Source organism: Mustelus asterias, unplaced genomic scaffold, assembly GCF_964213995.1.
Source record: "Mustelus asterias unplaced genomic scaffold, sMusAst1.hap1.1 HAP1_SCAFFOLD_240, whole genome shotgun sequence".
Lineage (NCBI taxonomy): Eukaryota > Metazoa > Chordata > Chondrichthyes > Carcharhiniformes > Triakidae > Mustelus > Mustelus asterias.
The window spans coordinates 584,980-605,984 of NW_027590212.1; the positions used below are offsets into that span (position 1 = coordinate 584,980).

The following is a 21,005-nucleotide window of genomic DNA, read 5'->3' on the forward strand; positions in this document are numbered from 1 at the left end:
TGTGGAGAGGATGTTTCCTCTTGTGGGAGAACGTAGAACTAGAGACTCACTGTTAAAAAGTAAGTGGTCACCCGTTTAAAATGGAGATAAGGTGAAACATTTTCTCTCTGGGGGTTCAGTGTCTTTGGAAGTCTCTCTTGAAATGGTGGTGGAAGCAGAGTTTTTGAATTCATGCTATTTTAAACCCCTAAGCTAATCCCAATTGCCCATGTTTGGCCCATATCCCTCTATACCCATCTTACCCATGTAGCTTACTAAATGCTTTTTAAAAGACAAAATTGTACCCGCCTCTATTACTACCTCTGGCAACTTGTTCCAGACACTCACCACCTTCTGTGTGAAAAAATTGCCCCTCTGGACCCTTATGTATCTCTCCCCTTAGACCTATTCCCTCTAGTTTTAGACTCCCCTATCTTTGGGAAAAGATACTGACTTTCTGATGCACTATCAATCGAGTCAAGACTAGTTGTGAGCAAGTCAAATAGGCTTTTATTAGCAAGAACTTGGAGCCATCCCTGTTGGTGATCTGGTCTGTACTGAAGGCTAGGGGGAGGAGCCACCGCCTTTATACCCGGACCAGGGGGAGGAGTCTTGGGCGGAACCAACAGGGATGTGCCACATACGCAGGTAATAATAAATACTAACAGTGGTTAACCACCACAGATAACAGTGGTTTACCACACTATCTAGCTGATCTATGCCCCTCATTATTTTATAGACCGCTATAAGATCATCCCTCAGCCTTCTACGCTCCAGAGAAAAAAGTCCCAGTCTATCCAGCCTCTCCTTATAACTCAAACCATCAAGTCCCGGTAGCATCCTAGTAAATCTCTCCTGCACTCTTTCTAGTCTAATAATATCCTTTCTATAATAGGGTGACCAGAACTGTACACAGTATTCCAAGTGTGGCCTTACAAATGTCTTGTACAACTTCAACAAGACATCCCAACTCCTATATTCAATGTTCTGACCAATGAAACCAAGCATGCTGAATGCCTTCTTCACCACTCTGTCCACCTGTGACTCCACTTTCAAGGACGTAGATCTTTGTTCTGTAACTCTCCCCAACGCCCTACCATTAACTGAGTAAGTCCTGCCCTGGTTCGATCAACCAAAATGCATTACCTCGCATTTATCAAAATTAAACTCCATCTGCCATTCGTCAGCCCATTGGCCCAATTGATCAAGATTCCATTGCAATCCGAGATTACCTTCTTCACTGTCCACTATGCCACCAATCTTGGTGTCATCTGCAAACTTACTAACCATGCCTCCTATATTCTCATCCAAACCATTAATATAAATGACAAATAACAGTGGACCCAGCACTGATCCCTGAGGCACACCGCTGGCCACAGGTCTCCAGTTTGAAAAACAACCACAACCTCTACAACCACCCGTTGGCTTCTGTCATCAAGCCAATGTTGTATCCATTTAGCTACCTCACCCCGGATCCTGTGAGATTTAACTTTATGCAACAACCTACCGTGCGATACCTTGTCAAAGGCCTTGCTAAAGTCCATGTAGACAACATCAACTGCACTGCCCTCATCTACCTTCTTGGTTACCCCTTCAAAAACACTCAATCAAATCTGTGAGACATGATTTTCCACTCACAAAGCCATGCTGACTGTCCCTAATCAGTCCTTGCCTCTCTTAAATAATTTAGCAGTAAAATTGGACCCTTCGTTTGACTGAATCTCCCTGGGAAATCCATAACGGGTAAAGAAAGCAAGCAAATCCCCCACAACCTTTTTTGCCTTGACATTCCATAATGGAATTGCGTCTGGAAACCTGGTAGACACTTTCATTATGGTTAAAAAAATACTGGTTCCCACTTCTGGTTTTAGAGAGGGGACCTACACAATCAATGATAACCCGTGTAAAAGGTTCTTCAAATGCGAGAAGTGGCATCAAAGGTGCTGGTTTTATCACTGCCTGTGGCTTTCCTACCATCTGATACATATGACAGGTGCGGCAAGATTCAATCACATCTTTATGTAGTCCAGGCCAATAGAAATGCTTCTGTATCTTAGCCTGAATCTTCTTCACCCCTAGATGACCTCCTACAGGTAACTCTTGTGCTACCCACAATACTTCCTGTCTGTATTCTACCAGCAACACAGTCTGATGAACTTCTGCCTATTTCTCATCTGCACTAACTTGCCAAGGTCTCTATTTTCACCTTAAGATTTTACTATTAAGGTAATAGCATTCTGGAATACACTCTGATTCCTTTTCCGAGTCGGCTTTATGATATAAATCCTTTATCACCTCATTTTTTTGTTATAACTCCATTAATCTTTTAGAGCTAGACACCTAGAACATAGAACATAGAACATAGAACATTACAGCGCAGAACAGGCCCTTCGGCCCACGATGTTGCACCGACCAGTTAAAAAAAAACTGTGACCCTCCAACCTAAACCAATTTCTTTTCGTCCATGAACCTATCTACGGATCTCTTAAACGCCCCCAAACTAGGCGCATTTACTACTGATGCTGGCAGGGCATTCCAATCCCTCACCACCCTCTGGGTAAAGAACCTACCCCTGACATCGGTTCTATAACTACCCCCCCTCAATTTAAAGCCATGCCCTCTCGTGCTGGATTTCTCCATCAGAGGAAAAAGGCTATCACTATCCACCCTATCTAAACCTCTAATCATCTTATATGTTTCAATAAGATCCCCTCTTAGCCGCCGCCTTTCCAGCGAAAACAATCCCAAATCCCTCAGCCTCTCCTCATAGGATCTCCCCTCCATACCAGGCAACATCCTGGTAAACCTCCTCTGCACCCTCTCCAAAGCCTCCACATCCTTCCTGTAATGTGGGGACCAGAACTGCACACAGTACTCCAAGTGCGGCCGCACCAGAGTTGTGTACAGTTGCAACATAACGCTACGACTCCTAAATTCAATCCCCCTACCAATAAACGCCAAGACACCATATGCCTTCTTAACAACCTTATCTACTTGATTCCCAACTTTCAGGGATCTATGCACACATACACCTAGATCCCTCTGCTCCTCCACACTATTCAAAGTCCTCCCGTTAGCCCTATACTCAACACATCTGTTATTCCTACCAAAGTGAATTACCTCACACTTCTCCGCATTAAACTCCATCCGCCACCTCTCGGCCCAACTTTGCAACCTGTCTAAGTCTTCCTGCAAACTACGACACCCTTCCTCACTGTCTACCACACCACCGACTTTGGTGTCATCAGCAAATTTGCTAATCCACCCAACTATACCCTCATCCAGATCATTAATAAATATTACAAACAGCAGTGGCCCCAAAACAGATCCCTGAGGTACACCACTTGTAACCGCACTCCATGATGAATATTTACTATCAACCACCACCCTCTGTTTCCTATCCGCTAGCCAATTCCTGATCCAATTTCCTAGATCACCCCCAATCCCATACATCTGCATTTTCTGCAGAAGCCTACCATGGTGAACCTTATCAAACGCCTTACTAAAATCCATATATACCACGTCCACTGCCTTGCCCCCATCCACCTCCTTGGTCACTTTCTCAAAAAACTCAATAAGGTTAGTAAGGCACGACCTACCTGCCACAAAACCATGCTGACTATCACCTATCAATTCATTACTCTCCAAATAACTATAAATCCTATCCCTTATAATACCTCTGCTTGATCCTCTACCTGCTTAGGTCTTTCCTTTACCATCTCATCAGAGTGTCAGCTAGCTGGACCTCAATTCCTTCATCTTTCTCTTTTGTTCTCCCACTCCTGTTTTAACTAATGGCTGTGGGATCTTGTCACCACACGATCTGGAAAAATTCCAGGGTATTTTTCTTTTAACTCCTCAGTTCCCTGGTTTTCTTTTGGCTTTTCCACTACAATGAGCATCAGTTCCTCCTGTGAACCAGCGATATCATTTCCAAGGATAACCTGTATTCCTGGAATAGCCAAGTTTTCCATCACTCCCACTATCACTTACCCAGTCTTGATTGGACTTTCTAGCCTTATCTTACACAGGGGACATACTCCTCTCTCCATTTATTCCACAGATTACCACTCTCTCGGGCAATATTTCAGGAGTGCAAATATTTTCACCTCTTACTATTGGAGACAGACTAGCTCCCATATCTCTCAATATTTTAACTTCTTTACCTACTCCTCCTGTTCTACCTGAGTAAATCTTACCCACACAGGTAAAGTCTTTGAAAAGATCAGACGCTATCTTACTATCCAGCCTGTGCCGAGGCTGTGCACTCTCCTTTAGCTCCTCGACCTCTCTGGAATTTCCCTCACTGCCTTAGCTAATCCCACTGGTTGAGCCTCTTTTACCACATCCTTTTTCCCAGTGCCTTTCTTAAGCCATCAGCACTGTGACTTAGTGTGTCCGACCTTATTACAGTGAAAACACCCGAGGTCTTTCACCTCTTTTCCACCTTCTTGGGTTTCTTTTATCACAGGTGGTAAACTGTTCCCAATGTGATCTACATTTTTGTTTTTCATTGAAGGATCTCCCTCTTTCCCAATTTCTATCCCTCATGGAATGAAATTGCTGTTGGAAGCTAGATGTCAATTTATGCAGTAATGTGTATTCATCTGCCATCTCTGCAGCTCTTCTCACTGTTTTAACTTTCTGTTCCTCAACATGTGTTCTTATCACTTCTGGAAATGAGTTTCTAAACCCCTCCAGCAGAATAATATCTCTAATAACCTCATATATCTTTTCTATCTTTAATGCTCCCACCCATCTATTGAAGTTGCTCTGTTTAATTCTTTCAAACTCGATATAAGTCTGACCTGGTTCCTTTCTTACATTTCTGAACCGTTGTCTCGATGCTAATTCATAGGCACTCAAAACAACCTTCTTTACTTCTTCATATTTTCCTGACACCTCCTCTGACAGCGCTGCAAACACCTCAGTAGCCCTGCTTACCAACTTTGGTCTGAATTAACGTTACCCACACCTCTTCTGGCCATTTCATCTGTGTAGCCAATTTCTCAAAGGAAATGAAAAAGACTTCTGCATCTTTTTCATCAAATTTTGCTAATGTTTGGACATATTTGTATGTATCCCCACCAGGCGGTTGGCCACGATGAGTTTGCCCATCATCACTTCTATCTTGCACTTTTACTTCAGTCATTTGAAGTCTTTTTGCTTCAAGTTCCAACGTCATCTTTTCCAACTCGAACAATCTTTCTCTTTCTTCTTTCTCTGACTCCAGCCTTTTCAGTTCACTTTCTAGCTCCAATTGTCTCATTTGCAATTTATTTTTTTTCTAACTCCACTGCACTTGACTGTTTCTCTGATATGCCTAAATGATTGGATAACTCCGTTACAATTTCAGCTTTCTTATTATCCCTGGTTAAACCCACTTTTAGCCTGTTTGCTAATTCTACAAGTGTCGTCTTTTTCTGTCTTTCTAAGCTTCCTTGGCAAATTTGGGAAGCATCTTCGACCCCCAGAATCTCTTTAGCAATTTTAAGAACCATTTCCCCACTTTTGATTTAAGCGACAACAAGTAAAGATCGAGGACTAGTCATAGCCCGAACCCGAGCCCCCAATCTGTTATAAAGCAGAGGTTGATGCCCCCCTCTGAGAACTAACACCTAACCACTCAAAGAGGAATACCTCACCTTATAATCTGTAAAAAGTGTGTGTGAAGTGGTGTGACCCGCTCTTCGGCAACTCCTAGTGGTTAAATACAAAATAAATCCCTGACACTCACTCTAAAATCAACACGTAACAATTAATTTATCTAACTAACAGTGAACAAATTAACTAAACTAGTAACGAACCGGATAAAACACGATTCTAATGGAATGCTGTTCAGATAAATACAATTTCCACTCCTTAACAAAATAGAATTTAGTCACTCTCAAAATTACAATCACGTTTGGCATCTTCTGGAATGTTCTGGGCCTTCTCTGTTGAATCTTCTGTCTGGAACTTCTTTCTTCTTTAGTATCTTTGCTATTTCGATAGTGCTTTCTCTTAAGACATAGGTGAAGCTATGAGAGCCAGCAATTCGCTCTCTCTCTCTCTAGAATGGAGAGCTGAACTAAGAGCTGTTAACTCTAGAAGGCGGCAGTTGCTCTCTCTCTCTCTTTGTTCCACTGCCCCTTCATTTATACCCCTGATGGCATATCAGTATTTTCCACAATAGGATTGGTCCTAGATTGTCAAAACCATCAGACTTAAATTTAATAGGTTCTTGGTATCTAAGTGCTTGATTCAAATTGGCTAAATTCAAAAGCCTGTTGTTTTGGAAAAACTGCTGCTCGGCCTTTCAATACAAATGTTTCAGTTTGGGCTCTCTGTGTACTTGCACTTTTAATCTCTAAGCACGGAAAAAGCACCACCTTTTACCGGGACTATGCAATGCTTCCCCCCCCCCTCTCCTCCCCCCTCCCCCCCCCCTCCCTCCCCCATAGCATTTTACGGTTTTCCAAACACCAAAATTTTAACTTCCTACTTCCCAATCTACAATTACTCAACCCAACTTCGCAACTGTTAGGAGATAAATATTGTCCAGGGGAACCCTCCTGGTTCTTAGAGTCATCGAGTCATACAGTACAGAAGAGGTCCTTCAGCCCATTGAGCCTGTACCAACAAAACTACACTAAATCTACACTAATCCCACTTTCCAGCACTTGGCCCATGGCCTTGAATGTTCTGACATTTCAAGTGCTCATCCACATACTTTTTAAAGGTTGTGAGGTTTCCCGCCTCTACTACCCTCCCAGATAGCGCATTCCAGACTCCCACCACCCTCTGGGTGAAAAATCTTTTCCTCAAATCCCCTCTAAATCACCTTAAAATTATGCCCCCTCATTACTGACCCTTCAACTAAGGGTAACAGCTGCTTCCGATCCACCCTGTCCACACCTCTCATAATCTTGTACACCTTCTTCAAAACAGTGCCATGGGATCTCTTACATCCACCTGAGAGGGAAAACATCTCATCCCAAAGGACAGTACTGCAGCACTCCCTCAGTACTGCACTGGCAACATCAGTTTGAATCATCTACTTTGTTATGATCATTGGCCAGAGCTCCAAGTGTTGGCGAGATCCGGTTAGTGACCAATGACATTTTATTTAACATAGACAAAGCTTGAGATTTGAGACACTTGTTCACTGAATAAAGTCACAAAATTCCACAGAGTTTGAAGAAAGAGAAATTAACTTTACTATGCAAGATCAGAAAGATAAAACTATTTACAACATGTATCCTAAACGTTAGCATTCAGGTTTCAAGAGGTATATTTAAATTAACAGGCAAATTGTGGTCAGACATGCCAACGACACAATCTTCTTGTTATTGTAGAATCATAGAGTTTTACAGCACAGAAAGAGGCCCTCCAGCCCATCATATCTGCAACGGCCATCCAGCACCTAGCCAAGGCTGAGATAGACAGATTTTTAACCAGTAAGGGAATCAAGGGTTATGGAGTATTGCATAATGACAGGCGTGACCAAAACAGAGTCCACGATTTCTCAACATCACACCCAGACATCAGTAACACTGTGAGTCAACCAATCTCACTGTAACTCTCTCACTCACAAAAGTTTCCAATTTTCATCTTAGAAGATCTTACCTTGGAATTATCTCAAAAACTCGCTCCAACTCAGACGGCTTCAATGACGCCCCACCTCGCAGGATTTTAATCTCGTCTCCTGAGATCACGTGCCCCTGGATTCCCAAGTACACTCAAACAGCTACTCAACAGCATGATTTCAGTTCTTCGGCCATGCTGAGCAGAACATAACTATTCAAAAGTGGTACCTTTGTCCCAACGGCCCACAGCACAGTTACCAACATTTGGCTGTCTTCTTGGATCTTCAGGGCTTCTCTTGAACCCTCAGGCAGCATCAATGGTAGCCCATCTTATTGGGTTTCAGTCTCACCTTCCAAGATCCCGTTCCCCTGGAATCCCCGAGTATACTCTCAAACACCAAACTACAGGCAGAATTTCAGACCTTCGGCCACACCAAGCAGAACAGCTTTGCCCCAATGGCCCAAGGGTTCTTCTGAGCCCTCCAGACCTAAAGCCTGCTCCTCACAGCCCTTTCTATAACTTGGAACCTGTTTCTCTTTTAACTGAACTTAACTGCCCCTGTCTGAGGTCTCTTACTTGGGACTTCCTTGTGGGACCTCTCTCTGTGCTCTCCCCCCTGTCTGGGACACTGTTTGGTTCTGGCAATCCGCACCCGGATTCTCATGCCATTTATATTCTTTCTCTTTATGTGTAGTCAGTTTGGGCCTGTCGTGGGCCGGGACAACTTATGCTGAACTGAGTGCGGGAAGCCCACTCCCAGGTCTGCTCACGTGCCGAAATTCCAAGGTCTGTCAGGAGTTGAGGTTCCAGACTTCCAAGCTCAACATTAAGGTAAGTTCGGGTTATGTAATAACTCAGATCCCTGCAGTAGGACTGGAACTCACAACCCTCTGTCTCAGAGATGAGAGGACCACACTGAGCCAAGGCTGACCACCTCAATACCAAAGCAAGGAGATAATGTGGAACTTACCACGGAACTCTGATTCAACTATGCTTGGCAGTTGTGTGTACATTTCTGGTCCCTTTCTTATAAAAAGGAGCAGGAAAATTACAGAAAAGATTAACAAGAGTGCTAGTGGGACTGAGAGGATCCAACTCTCAGGAACGATTTAGCAAGCTCTTCCCTGGAAAACAGGACAGTGAGAGGCGATCAGATCAGTGATAGGGTAGATGTGGAGAAACTACTACAGAATCTTGTTATTGTAGAATTATAGAGTTTTACAGCACAGAAAGAGGCCCTTCAGCCCATCATGTCTGCATTGGCCATCCAGCACCTAGCCAAGGCTGAGATAGACAGATTTTTAATCAGTAAGGGAATCAAGAGTTATGGTGGATCGCGTGCAGTTCACGTTGCCACACTACCAGAAAGACATGGAATCTTTGGAGAGAGTGCAAAGGTTCACCAGGATGTTACCTGGTCTCGAAGGTGTTGGCCATGAGGAGAGGTTGAATAAACTTGGAATGTTTTCACTAGAAAGATGGAGGCTGAGGGGTGGCCTGATCGAAGTCTACAAAATGATGAGAGGCATAGACAGGGTGGATAGTCAGAGGATTTCTCCAAGGGTGGAAGTGTCAATTACAAGGAGGCACATGTTCAAGGTGAGAGGGGGAAAGTTTAAGGGAGATGCGGGGGGGGGAAGTTTTTCACGCAGTGAGTGGTGGGTGTCTGGAACGCGCTGCCAGAGGAGGTGGTGGAAGCAGGCACATTAGCAATATTTAAGAGGCATTTGGATGGGTACATGAATAGGAAGGGAATAGAGGGATACGGACTGAGTAAGGGCAGGTTTGTTTTAGTTTAGTTATGACATGATTGGCACAACTTGGAGGGCCAAAGGGCCTGTTCCTGTGCTGTACTTTTCTTTGTTCTTGGGACAAGGTGGGAAAGTGGAGTTGAGCTTTATATCAGAGCAGCCATGATCTCATTGAATGGGGGCGCATATTCGGTGGGCTGAATGGTCTACTACTGCTCCCACGTCTTATGGTCTCAACACATTTTCCAGCACTTGGTCCGTAACCATGTGTGCTATGGCATTTCAAGTGCCGATCTAAATGCTTCTTAAATATTGTGAGGGTTCCCACCTCTACCACCCTTTCAGGCAGTGAGTTCCAGTTTCCCACCACCATCTGAGTGAAAAGGTTTTTCCTCAAATCCCCTATAAATCTCCCACCCCTTACATTAAAGCTATGCCTCCTGGTTATTGACCCCTCTTCTGTCGGGTGTTGGATACTGCTCGGTAGGTCTTAATAAAGCCTTCATCATCTTAAGTAGGTTAACTGTATGTATTGATTAACTACAAGAACCAGGTACATATATACAATAAAGGGTTCACGCTACATGCTACCAGTGAGGCTTGGAACAGAGAGACAGTACAATTGAACACATGGTTAAAGAGCTGGTGTAGGAGGGAGGGCTTTAGATACATGAATCATTGGGATCTCTTCTGGGGAAGGTGGGATCTGTACAAGAAGGACGGGTTCCACCTGAACTGGAGGGGCACCAATATCCTGGGTGGGAAGTTTGTTGGTGCTGTTCGGGAGGATTTAAACTGGTGTGGCAGAGGGGTGGGAACCGGAACAGCAAGCCAGTAAGTGTAGGGACTGGGGAAAAAAGTGAGACTGAGATAAACGTATCGCAGAGTAAGAGCAGGCAGAGGGGCTCAGCGAGACTGGAGGTTTGGAGTGCATTTGCTTCAATGCAAGAAGTATAACAGGTAAGACAGATGAACAGAGAGCCTGGATTACTGCATGGAATTATGATGTTATTGCAATTACGGGGACCTGGTTAAAGGAGGGACAGGACTGGCAGCTTAACATTCCGGGATATCATTGTTTTAGATGGGACAGAGGGGGAAACAGAAGGAGCGTTGTGGGGGGGAGGGGGCACGGGGGAGTCGCATTGCTGATCAGGCAGCACATCACAGCTGTGTTGAGGGAGGACACATTGGAGGGATCTTCTAGTGAGGCATTATGGGTGGAGCTCAGAAATAGGAAGGGTGAAATCACAATGTTGGGAATGTACTGTAGACCTCCCATCAGCCCGTAGGAGACAGAGGAGCAGTTGTGTAGTCAGATACTAGAAAGGTGTGAAAAAAGCAGGGTCGTTGTGGTGGGCAACTTTAACTTTCCCCCACATTGACTGGGACTCCCTTACAGACAGGGGCTCGGATGGAGGGCAACTTGTTAGTTGTGTCTCGGAGGGTTTTTTGATACAGTATGTTGACAATCCAACCAGGAAGGGGGCCATACTAGACTTGATATTGGGGAATGAGCCAGGCCAGGTGATCGATGTTTCAATAGGGGAGCACTTTGGACTTAGCGACCGTAACTCCATAAGATTTCGGGTAGTCTTGGATAAGGACAAGAGTGGCCCTCGAGTGAGGGTGATTAATTGGGCAAGGGCTAAATACATGCAAATTAGACAGGAACTGGGGAATGTGGATTGGGAGCGGCTATTTGAGGGCAAATCCATGACTGGCATGCGGGGGGCTTTTAAAGGCCAGTTGATTGACGTGCAGGACAGGCATGTCTCCGCAAAAATGAAGGATAGAAATGGCAGGATTCGGGAACAATAGGTGACGAGTGAAATTGTAAGCTTAGTGAAAGTAGGAAGGAACTTAAACGTAGAATTAGGAGGGCTAAAAGGGGCCATGAAATGTCTTTAGCAAACAGGTCAAGGAAAATCCCAAGGCTTTTATATGCATATATTAGGAGCAAGAGGGTAGCAAAAGAAATAATCTGGAAGAAAATGTGGGTGGCCTGATTAGTAAATTTGCGGATGACACGAAGATTGGTGGAGTTGCTGATAATGCGGGGGATTGTCAGAGAATACAACAGAATATAGATAGATCAGAGACTTGGGCACAGAAATGGCAGATGGAGTTTAATCCAGACAAATGCGAGGTGATGCATTTTAGACGATCAAATTTAGGTGTGAATAATATGATGTGACAGAACTCTGAGCAACATTAACATACAGAGGGATCTGGGCATACAGGTCCATAGTTCCCTAAAAGTGGCAACGCTGGTGGCCAAGGTTATTAAGAAGGCATATGGCATGCTTGCTTTCATCAGCCGAGTAAGGGCAGAAGGTTTTTTTTACTTAATTTAGGGCATCATGATCGGCACAGGTTTGGAGGGTCAAAGGGCCTGTTCCTGTGCTGTACTTTTCCTTGTTCTTTCTTGTACACTCCATCGTGTCTACATTGGCTTTTCAGAGCAATCTCATTGTGCTCTTGTTCAGCTGCTCTCTCCCCATTGCTCTGTAATAATTTCCCTTCAGATAATGTTCTTATTTGCTTTTGAAAGTTGCTACATACTGAATCTGCTTTCGCCGCCCTCTGGATAATACACTGTGTCATTAAAAAATGTTGCCTCATGTTGCCAAATATTGTCCAGTTGATCAAGCACTTTTGAGGTGTAATCATTGTTGTAATGTAGGCAATTGGGGAAAGCAAGCTCCCACAATGTGATTATTACCCGATAGTCAGTTTTTGTGATCCGACGTGGATTGTGGGATAAATATTGGCCAGAACACCAGGAAAAATACACCCTCTGCTCTTCTTCCAAAGAGCGCAACGTGATCAAACAAACATACAAAATAGGAGTAGCAGCAGGCCATTCTGCCCCTCGGGCCTGCTCCACCATTCAACAAGATCAGGCTAATCTATTTCTGTTTCGAGTTCAACATTCCCGCCTACCCACGATAACCTCTGATTTCCTCACCTAACAAGAATCTATCTACCTCTGCCATAAAAATATTCAGTGACCCAGCCTCCACCACCTTCTGAGGCAGAGAGTTCCAAAATCACACAACCCTCTGATAGAAACAAATTTTCCTCACCTCTATCGACCATGCCCACCCAAGAAGGTTTAACATCCCACCCAAAAGACAGCACCTATGGCAGTGCAGCACTCTCACTATACTGCACCAATTTTGGATTTTGTGCTTATAATTTCTGAAATGGAGCTTGAAGTCAGGGCATAGTGACCCAGGGATGGGAGCAGTTCCCGTTGGGGGTGGTCCCCATTGGGAATGGTCCCCGTTGGGGGTGGTCCCCATTGGGGGTGGGACACATTGACCCAGGGATGGAAGTAGTCTCCATTAGGAGTGGTCTCCATTAGAAGTGGTCTCCATGGGGGTAGTCCCCATTGGGAGGGGTCCATATTAGGAGTGGGACACACTGACCCAGGGATGGGAGTGGTCTTCATTGGGTCCCCATTGGCGGTGGTCTCCACTGGGAGTTGGACACACTGAGCCAGGGATGAGAGTGGTCTCCACTGGGAGTGGGACACACTGAGCCAGGGATGAGAGTGATCTCCATTGGGAGTGGTCTCCACCTGGCCCCCATAGGGGGTGGTCACCATTGGGACTGGAAGAAACTGACGCATGGATGGGAGTGGTCTCCATTGGGTTCCAACTTGGAAAGGTCCCTATTGGATGTGGGACACTCTGACCCAGAGATGGGAGTTGCCTTCATTGGAAGTGGGACACAGTGACGCAGGGATGGGACTGGTCTCCATTGGAAGTGGTCTCCATTGGGGATGGTCTCCATTGGGGGAGTTCTCAAATGGGAGTGATCTCCATTAGGGGTAGTCTCCATTGGGGGTACTCCCCACTGGGAGTGGATACACTGACGCAGGGATGGGAGTGGTCCCCATTGGGAGTGGGACACACTGACGGAGGGATGGGAATGGTCCCCATTGGGAGTGGGACACACTAACACAGGGATGGGAATGGTCCCCATTGGGAGTGGGACACACTGACGGAGGGATGAGAGGGGTCCCCACTGGGAGTGAGACACACTGACCCAGGGATGGGAACAGTCTCCATTGGGAGTGGGACACACTGATGGAGGGATGGGAGGGGTCCCCACTGGGAGTGAGACACACTGACCCAGGGATGGGAACAGTCTCCATTGGGAGTGGGACACACTGATGGAGGGATGGGAGGGGTCCCCACTGGGAGTAGGACACACTGACAATGGGATGTGAGTGGTCCCCATTGGGAGTGGGACACACTAACCCAAGGATGGGAATGGTCTCCACTGGGAGTGGACACACTGATGGAGGAATGGGAGGGGTCCCCACTGGGAGTGGGACACACTGACGCAGGGATGGGAGGGGTCCCCATTGGGAGTAGGACACACTGACCCAGGGATGGGAGGAGTCCCTATTGGGAGTGGGATGCGCTGACCCAGGGATGGGAGTTGCCATAGGAACATAGGAATTAGGAGCAGAAGTAAGCAAATTCAGCCCTTCGAGCCTGCTCCGCCATTCAATCAGATCTGGTCTCAAATCCACCTCCTCACCTGCTCCCCATCTCCCTCTTTCCCTTTTTTTTATTGGAAATATATCTATTCCCTTCTTGAAATCATTCAATGATTCAGACTCCACCACGCAATGGGGCAGCGAGTTCCACAAATTCACCACCCTCTGCAAGAAGTAGTTCCTCCTCATCTCAGTTTTAAATCTACCGCCTCTCAACCTATACTCTGTGACCTCTTGTTCGAGATTGCCCCATAAGAAGAAACATTTGGTTAAAATTTTATATACCTCGATCAGATCCCCCCTCACCCTTGTCAACTCCAGTGAGGACAAGCCCAAACTATTTAATCTCTCCTCATACATCAACCCCTTCATTCCCGGAATCAATCTGGTGAACCTCCTCTGAACTGCCTCCAATGCCACCACGTCCTTGCTCAAATAAGGAGACCAAACCTGGACATGACTCCAGCCGTGGTCTCACCAACACCCTATACAATTGCAGCAACACTCCTCTACTTTTATACTCCAGTCCCTTTGCAATAAATGGCAACACTCTATTTGCCTTTTTTATTACCTGCTGCACCTGCATACCAACTTTCCACGATTCATGAACAAAGACACCCAGATCCCTCTGCCCGGACACATTTTGAATCTGCTTCCCATTTAGGTAATAATCTGCCTTTCTATTTTTTCTGCCAAAATGGACAACCTCACACTTATCCACATTAAGCTCCATCTGCCAAATTTTGGCCCATTCTCTTAGCCTACCTATATCCACCTGTAGAGTCTTTATATCCTCTTCACTGCCTGCTTCCCCATTATTTTAGTCTCATCCACAAATTTTGCTGTGTTACACTCTGTCCCCTTCTTGCAGATCAAAGAACTCATGCAAGTTTTTCAAGCACAACTCACCCTTCGTAAAACCATACTGACAATGAGCTTTGTCCTTCCAAATGCTCAGCCATCTCCTCCTTAATGATTGATTCCAGCAACTTCCCCAGCACAGAGGTCAAGCTAACTGGCCTATAATTTCCTACTTTTTGCCTCTGTCCCTTTTTGAATAAGGGCGTCACATTAGCGTGTTTCCAATCCATCAGGACCTCACCGGAATCCAGGGAATTTTGAAATATCACAACCAATGCATCCACTATCTCTGCGGCCACCTCCTTTAATACCCTCGAGTGCAGACCATCAGGCCCCAGGGACTTATCTGCCTTTAATCCCATTAGTTTATTCAATACCTTCTCCTTAGTGATATTTATTGCACCAAGCTGCTCTGCATTAAAGACAGTTTTTGAAAAATCTTCATTTTTCTCCACCATGAAGAAAGAGCATTAAGAGCATTCAAATGGTTATTGGATAAACATATGGATGATATTGGAATAGTGTAGATTAGAGGGGCTTTAGATTGGTTTCACTGGTCGGCGCAACATCGAGGGCCGAAGGGCCTGTACTGCGCTGTAATGTTCTATGTTCTAAAGAGGCAGAATATTGGTTTAGTGCCTCCGCCATCTCGATGTTCCCCAATAATACCTCACCAGTATCGTCCTCTAAAGGGCCAACATTTAGTTTCGCTATTCTCTTCCTCCTTATATACTTGTAGAAGCTTTTGGTTTCTGTGTTTATGTTTTCTGCTAGCTTCCTGTCGTAGTTCACTTAGCTCCTTTGATTCTATTTTTAACAGCCTTTAACTGAACCTTAAAGTTCTCCCAATCCTCCAGCTTGCCACTAGCTTTGCAGTAGTTTCCCTAGTTTTTGCCTCTATGTAGGGTGAATATGATAGGGTGAATGCACTCAGTCTTTTTCCCAGGGTTGGGGAATCGAGAACTAGAGGGCATTGGTTTAAGTTAAGAGGGGAAAGAATTAATTAATGGGAACCTGAGGAGCAACCTTTTCTTTTTACACAGAGGGTGGTACGTGTGTGGAATGAGTTGTCAGAGGAAGTGGTTGAGGCAGGGACATTGACAACATTTAAAAGGCATTTGGACAGATACATGGATAGGAAAGGTTTTGAGGGATATGGGCCAAAAGCAGGCAAATGGGGTTAGCTTAGATGGGCATTTTGGTCAGCATGGACCAGTTTGGGCCGAAGGGCCTGTCTCCATGCTGTAGATTCTATGTCCTCTTTGACTTCCTTGTCTTGCCATGGAACGTTTTCCTTCCTTTAATAATTCCTCTTCCTCTCAGGAATATACTTTAATCGAGAGATATTCAATATCTCCGTCAACATCCGCCATTGTTCCTTAACGGTCCTGCCCTCAAGTATTTGTGTCCAATTTACTTGGGCCAACTCTTTCCTCAGACCTGTATAATTACCTCTGCCCAACGCTAAAACTCTAGTATGGCACTCTGGCTTCTCTCACTCAATCGGAATCCGAAATTCTAGCAGATCCAAGAGGATCTTTAACAACAAGACTATTTATCAACACTTCTTCGTTACTAAATCTAAAATAGCCTGTTCCCTGGTTGGTTCCATAACATATTGCTCTAAGAAACAATCCCTCATATACTCTATGAAATCTCCCTCGAGGCTACCTTTGCCAATTTGATTGATCCCATCTATATCCATGTTAAAATGACCCACGATTACCTTATGCCCTTCTCATAAGCCCACATTAGTTTATATTGGTTTATACTATGCCCCACTTTGGAAGTATTGCTTGGGGGCCTGTAAATTGCTCCGACCAAGATGTTTTTTCATAGAACCATACAGCGCAGAAGAGGCCCTTCGGCCCATCGAGTCTGCACCAACACATCCTCTTTTTTTTATTCCCACCATATTGATTCAACATAGATCTAAACGGGTATGATATAATTGGGATTACAGAGACATGGCTGCAGGATGACCAGGGGTGGGAATTGAATGTCCCAGGGTATTCAATATTTAAGAAGGACAGCCATAAAGGGAAAGGTGGTGGAGTGGCACTGCTGGTTAAAGAGGAAATTAACACAATAGTGAGAAAGGATATTAGCTCTGACAACATGAAGTCTGTATGGGTAGAGTTGAGAAATACCAAGGGGCAAAAAACATTGGTGGATGTCATATGTAGACCCCCAAACTGCAGTGGTCATGTTGGGAACGGCATTAAACACGAAATTAGAGATGCATGTGGTAAGGGAATATCGGTGATCATGGGTGATTTTAATCTGCACATAGATTGGGCAAATCAAATTAGCAACAATGCCGTAGAGAAAGAATTCCTGGAGTGCGTATGGGATGGTTTTCTTGACCAATATGTGGAGGAACCAACTAGAGAGCCGGCCATCTTAGACTGGGTACTGTGTAATGAGAAGGGAATCATAGAAACCCTATAGTGCAGAAAGAGGCCACCTGGACTGGGAGGCCACCCATCGAGTCTGCACCGACCACAATCCCACCCAGGCCCTACCCCCATATCCCTACATATTTACCCGCTAATCCCTCTAACCTACGCATCTCAGGACACTAAGGGGCAATTTTAGCATGGCCAATCCACCTAACCCACACATCTTTGGACTGTGGGAGGAAACCGGAGCACCCGGAGGAAACCCACGCAGACACGAGGAGAATTTGCAAACTCCACACAGACAGTGACCCAAGCCGGGAATCGAACCCAGGTCTCTGGAGCTGTGAAGCAGCAGTGCTAACCACTGTGCTACCGTGCCGCCCCAATCATTCCCAGTCTAGCTGTACGAGACCCCTTGGGGATGAGCGACCATAACATCAGGAATTTTTTTATCAAGGTGGAGAGTGAAATAGTTGATTCAGAGACTAGGGTGCTTAATCTTAATAAAGGAAACTATGAGGATATAAGGTGTGAGTTGGCCTTGATAGATTGGGGAGAATTACTTAAAGGGATGACAGTGGATAGGCAATGGCAAACATTCAAGGAACAAATGGGGGAACTGCAGCAACTCTTTATTCCTGTCTGGCACAAAAGCAAAATGGGTAAGAGGGCCAATCCATGGCTTACAAAGGAAATTAGAGAGAGTATCCGATCTAAGGAAGAAGCATATAGATTGGTCAAGAAAAATAATAGGTCTGAAATTTGGGAGCAGTTTAGAATTCAAACAAAGAAGGACCAAGTGATTGATTAAGGGGGAAATACAGTGCAAAAGTAAGCTTGCAGGGAACATAAAGACTGACACTGAGGGTTTCTATAGATATGTGAAGAGAAAGAGGTTGGTGAAGACAAATGTAGGTCCCCTACAGACAGAAATGGGGGAATGTATAATAGGGGACAAAGAAATGGCCAAGCAACTGAATATACTTTGGTTCTGTCTTCATAAAAGAGGACACAAATCAGATGCCAGAAATGTTGGAGAATGCAAGATTTAGTGAGAGGGAAGAAGAGCTGAGGGAGATCAATATTAGTAGAGAAATGGTGCTGGAAACATTGATGGGATTGAAGGCGGATAATTTCCCAGGGCCTGATAATCTATATCCCAGAGTACTTAAAAAAGTGGCTCCAGAAATAGTGGATGTATTGGTGGTCATCTTCCAGGATTCTATAGATTCTGGAACAGTCCCTGCAGGTTGGAGGGTAACGAATGTCACTCCAATATTCAAAAAGGGAGGTAGAGAGAAAACAGGGAATTATAGATCAGTAAGCTTAACATCGGAAGTGGGGAAAATTCTCAAATCCATCATCAAGGACCTTATAGCAGAGTATTTAGAAAGCGTGGCAGGATCAGACAGAGTCAGCATGGATTTATGAAGGGGAAATCATGCTTGACAAATCTGTTGGAATTCTTTGAAGATGTAACTAGTAGAGTTGACAAGGGGGAGCCAATCAATGTGGTATATTTGGACTTTCAGAAAGCGTTTGACAAAGTCTCGCATAAGAGAATATCGTGCAAGATGAAAGCGCATGTGATTGGGGGAAGTGTATTGAGATGGATAGAAAACTGGTTGGCAGAGAGGAAACAAAGAGTAAAAATTAATGGTTGCTTTTCAAATTGGCAGGCAGTAACTAGTGGGGTGCCACAGGGATTGGTGCTGGGACCCCAGATATTCACAATATATATTAATAATTTGGATGAGGGAACAAAATGTAACATCTCAAAGTTTGCAGATGATACCAAGTTGGGTGGGAGGGTGAACTGTGATGAGGATGCAGAGATCCTACAGAATGATCTGGACAGATTGGGTGAGTGGGCAAATCAATGATAGATGCAGTATAATTTGGATAAATGAGAGGTTATTCACTTTGGAAGTAAAAACAAGAAGGCAGATTACTACCTGAACGGCTGTAAATTGGGAGAGGGGAGTGTGCAGCGGTACCTGGGTGTCCTTGTGCACCAGTCACTGAAGGTAAGCACACAGGTGCAGCAGGCGGTAAAGAAGGCAAATGGTATGTTGGCCTTCATTGCGAGAGGTTTCGAGTACAGGAGCAGGGATGTGTTGTTGCAATTATACAGGGCCTTGGTGAGGCCACACCTAGAGTATTGTGTGCAGTTTTGGTCTCCTTTTCTGAGGAAGGATGTTCTTGCTGTCAAGGGAGTGCAGCGAAGTCTTACCAGGCTGATTCAGGGAATGGCGGGACTGATGTATGAGGAAAGATTGACTAGGTTAAGATTGTTTTTGCTGGAGTTCAGATGAATGAGAGGGGATCTCATAGAGACTTAGGAACTTCTAACAAGACTAGACAGGGTAGATGCAGAGAGGATATTCCCGATGGTGGGGGAGTCCAGAACCAGGGTAGACCGTTTAGGACGGAGGTGAGGAGACATTTCTTCACTCGAAGAATGGTGAGCCTGTGGAATTCGTTACCACAGGAAGTAGTTGATGCCAAAACATTGAATGTATTCAAGAGGTGGCTGGATATAGCACTTGGGACGAATGGGATCAAAGGTTATGGGGAAAAAGCAGGATTAAGTTATTGAGTTAGACGATCAGTCGGGCAGCATAGTCGGTGCAGGCTCGGAGGGCCAAAGGGCCTGTTCCTGTACTGTAATTTTCTTTGTTCTTTGTACGGTGAAATGTATAGGTTGTTGCACACTATACAGACGAAGCATACCGTTCATAGAGAAGGAGTGCAGAATGTGTTACAGTCATAGCTAGAGTGTAGAGAAAGGTCAACTTTAATGCAAGGTTGGTCCATTCAAATGTTTGATGGCAGCAGGGAAAAAACTGTTCTCGAGTCGGTTGGTACATGACCTCAACTTTTCTATCTTTTTCCCCAATGGAAGAAGGTGGAAGAGAGAATGTCCGGGGTGCATGGGGTCCTTAATTTTGCCGGCTGCTTTTCCGACGCAACGGGAAGTGCAGATAGAATCAATGGATGGGACTGGGCTACATTCATGACTCTTTGTAGTTTCTTGCGGTCCGTTAGAATAATGGTGTTGGAGGCTGAACTGGAGTCAATAAATAGGAGTCTGACATAGGTGTCTTTGTTATCTCGGTGTTCCAGGGTTGAGTGCAGGGCCAGGGAAATAATAATGCCTGTTCACTTCTTTCCTGCTTCTGATGTGGCGACACGGTGGCTAACACTGCTGCCTCGCAGCGCCAGGGACCGAGGTTCGACTCCCGGCTTGGCTCGCTGTCTGTGTGGAGTCTACACGTTCTCCCCATGTCTACGTGGGTTTCCTCCGGGTGCTCCGGTTTCCTCCCACAGTCTGAAAGACGTGCTGGTTAGGGTGCATTGGCCGTGCTAAATTCTCCCTCGGAGTACCCGAAGAGAAGCCGGAATGTGGCGACTCGGGGAATTTCACAGTAACATCATTGCAGGGACAAACTGATTGCCAACTGGACATCACATTATGTTAATGTAAGCCTTACTTGTGACTAATAAACTTTAATACAGCCTTGGTGTCATCGTTAACCCATAAAGCAACTCCCTATCCTGTCCATCGTTCCACAATACTGAGTAAGCACCCTTGGACATTCAACTCCCAGTCCTGCTCCTCCTTAACCATGTCTCTGGAATCCCCACCAAACCTTACCCATTGGTCTCTATTGGTGCCATAACCCATTGTCCCCACAGGGAGTGGCACTGCGCCTGCGCGGCCGCGGCCCCGGCCGCGGCCCCGACCCCTCGCGAGACCGGAAGTGAGCAGGCGCGAGCAGCCGGCAGCCGTTTCTCAATCTCTCTTCACGTTCTGGCGATTAAACGCACCCCCCCGCCCCGCGCGCCTGAGGCCGGAGTTTTTAATTATTATTATTTTCCGCTCCCGTCGGGAATTCTAACTGGGTTTTACCGCTGATTTACCCT

At 45.3% G+C, this 21,005-nt stretch overlaps 1 protein-coding gene across 5 annotated transcripts in view; it reads right to left on the reverse strand.

The window, feature by feature from the left end:
* Nucleotides 1-21,005, reverse strand: part of LOC144485846 (X-ray repair cross-complementing protein 6-like) — a 97,301-nt gene that overhangs the window by 76,206 nt on the left and 90 nt on the right. For 2 of the 5 annotated variants that reach the window (XM_078203923.1, XM_078203922.1), the window contains exon 1: nt 7,588-10,980. The exons of the other annotated variants lie outside the window; for them this stretch is intronic. The gene's annotated coding sequence lies outside the window, so the exon portion shown is untranslated. Of the gene's footprint in view, nt 1-7,587; nt 10,981-21,005 lie in introns of those variants that run through there. 5 annotated transcript variants of the gene reach the window in all.